Genomic DNA, 2,500 nt, shown 5'->3' on the forward strand with positions numbered 1-2,500 from the left:
TGTGTGTGTGTGTGTGTGTGTGTGTGTGTGTGTGCGCGCGTACGTGTGTGTGTGTGTGTGTGTGTGTGTGTGTGTGTGTGTGTTTCTTCGATTTGTTATCTTGTTGTTTTGTTGAGTGTTTTTCTTTCATTTGTCCCCTCGCCCCCCACCTCCCCCTCCCCCCTCCCCTTGAACCCCCCTCCACCCCCCCGACCACCTCCCCCCCCACACACACACACACACGCACCTCCCCCTCCCCCATTAGTTTCCACACTTCCGGAGAAATTCTGCTTTGCTTGTCTGCCTGTTTGAGTTGTTTACTTTATTTATTTATTTTTTTTTTTAATATCTTTTCGTTTTTTTTCTTTTTCCTTTTTCCTTTTTTTTTTTTTTAAACAAAGGAAAATTAATTACAAAGGTGATGCGTATGTGTAATTCACTGTGCGTGCATAGAAAAAAATTGATTCTTTCCATGTATGTGTGTATGTACGTGCTGTCGTTAACTATTTACAAAGTATCTGTCTATCTATCTATCTATCTCTCTCTCTCTCTCTCTCTCTCTCTCTCTCTCTCTCTATATATATATATATATATATATATATATGTGTGTGTGTGTGTGTGTGTGTGTGTGTGTGTATGCATGCATGCATACACACACATGGAAACAGAGGGAAAGAGAGAGAGAAAGAGAGTCTCAGTTTTCTTTTCTTCTTCTTCTTTTTTTTTTTTTTTTTTTCTTTTTCTTTTCTTGTTCATTCTGTTTCCCCTTAAGCGCGCTTGCAGTTAAGTTCAGCTCAGTTCAGTTACTCGCTGAGGTGTTACTGCGTTCGGACAAATCCATATACGCAACACCACATCTGCAAAGGAGATGCCTGACCATCAGCGTAACCCAACGCGCTTAGTCAGGCCTTGAGGGAAAGTCAGATAAAAAAAAAAAAAAAAAAAAGAAAGAAAATGAAATAGATAAATGAATGAATGAACGGAAAGATTAATAGATAACTAACTGAATGAATGAATGAATGAATAGACAAATGAAAAAAAATAATAATAAAAATTGCGCGATTGCAACATTGAATAATCATGAACATAAATGAATAGATAAATAAATAAATGAATAAATAGATAAATGGATATGAATTATACATAAATAAATAAATAAATAAATAAATTGCGCGCTTGCGACATTGTATAATCATCAGAATGGATAACACGCTGTTATTCATTCAGATTCAGTGAGAGACAGACACAGACAGACAGACAGACAGACAGACAGAGACGTACAGACGACACGCACGTGTGATAATTCGATACACAGTCACGGTCACGTGGAACAAAACGTAATCTAGTGTCGCATAGGTCATAATCTAACTAGAACACAAAGTGTGCACAATGCGTTGTTTAAGAGAAGAAGTAAAAATGAATCATGAATTAAAACAACAACAACAACAACAAAACCACTGTCTAAATTCGTAAATATTTCGGAACCCTTCGGAATTTAAAATCTTTCCTTGGCATTTGAGATTTGAAAACTGCAACACAATAAATACCGAAATTAACAGGCTATTCAAAATTCATTAAAACTCAATCGAATCTAGTCGGATGCAGATTTCCAACGCGGTTCCGTTCATTTGAAAGCGTATCGGACAGATAACGACAGATTTTGATATTTTTTAAAATGTTACCGATCTTACTTTAAGGGCGATAACTCATGATTTCCAGATAACAGAAACACTTTCTTGCGAGTTCCTTCCCTTAGACCGTTCGTTCGTTCGTTCGTTCTGCAGCAGTTTTTGGTGGTTGTGAACCGGCCGACCCGAAATCACAACATCACATGGTTTTCAACATGGCGGCACCAAGGCGAAACTGATTCGTGCGGAACAAAAGAATGGCTCAAGCACTCGAACTGATTCATGAAACCGGGTCCGAAAAAAAGATTAAAAAAAAAAAAAAAAAAAAAAAAGAAAGAAAAAAAACCAACAACCCCCAAACCCCCAGTATTTTCTATTTTGTATTTGGTATTTCTTTTCATCACCACAGATTTCTCTGTGTGAAATTCGGGTTGCTCTCCCTAGGGAGAGCACGTCGCTACATTACAACGCCACCCATTTTTTTGGTATTTTTCCTGCGTGCAGTTTTATTTGTTTTTCCTATTGACGTGGATTTTTCTACAGAATTTTGTCAGGAACAACCCTTTTGTTGCCGTCGGTTCTTTTACGTGCGCTAAGTGCGTGCTGCACACGGGACCTCGGTTTATCGTCTCATCCGAATGACTAGCGTCCAGACCACCACTCAAGGTCTAGTGGAGGGGGAGAAAATATCGGCGGCTGAGCCGTGATTCGAACCAGCGCACTCAGATTCTCTCGCTTCCTAGGCGGACGCGTTACCTCTAGGCCATCACTCCATCAGTTGCACCAACAGGCAGAGTTGTGTACTTTTACTGTCGTATTTCTTGCATTGGCCTAGTGGTAAAGCATCCGCCTTGGATGCAAGAGATTCTGAGCGCACTGGTTCGAATCCCAGT

At 39.6% G+C, this 2,500-nt stretch overlaps 1 protein-coding gene across 1 annotated transcript in view; it reads left to right on the forward strand.

The window, feature by feature from the left end:
* LOC143277615 (uncharacterized) overlaps positions 1–2,500 on the forward strand; it is a 25,644-nt gene that overhangs the window by 2,750 nt on the left and 20,394 nt on the right. The window lies entirely within an intron of this gene.

This window comes from Babylonia areolata, chromosome 34 (assembly GCF_041734735.1).
Source record: "Babylonia areolata isolate BAREFJ2019XMU chromosome 34, ASM4173473v1, whole genome shotgun sequence".
Classification (NCBI taxonomy): Eukaryota; Metazoa; Mollusca; class Gastropoda; order Neogastropoda; family Buccinidae; genus Babylonia; species Babylonia areolata.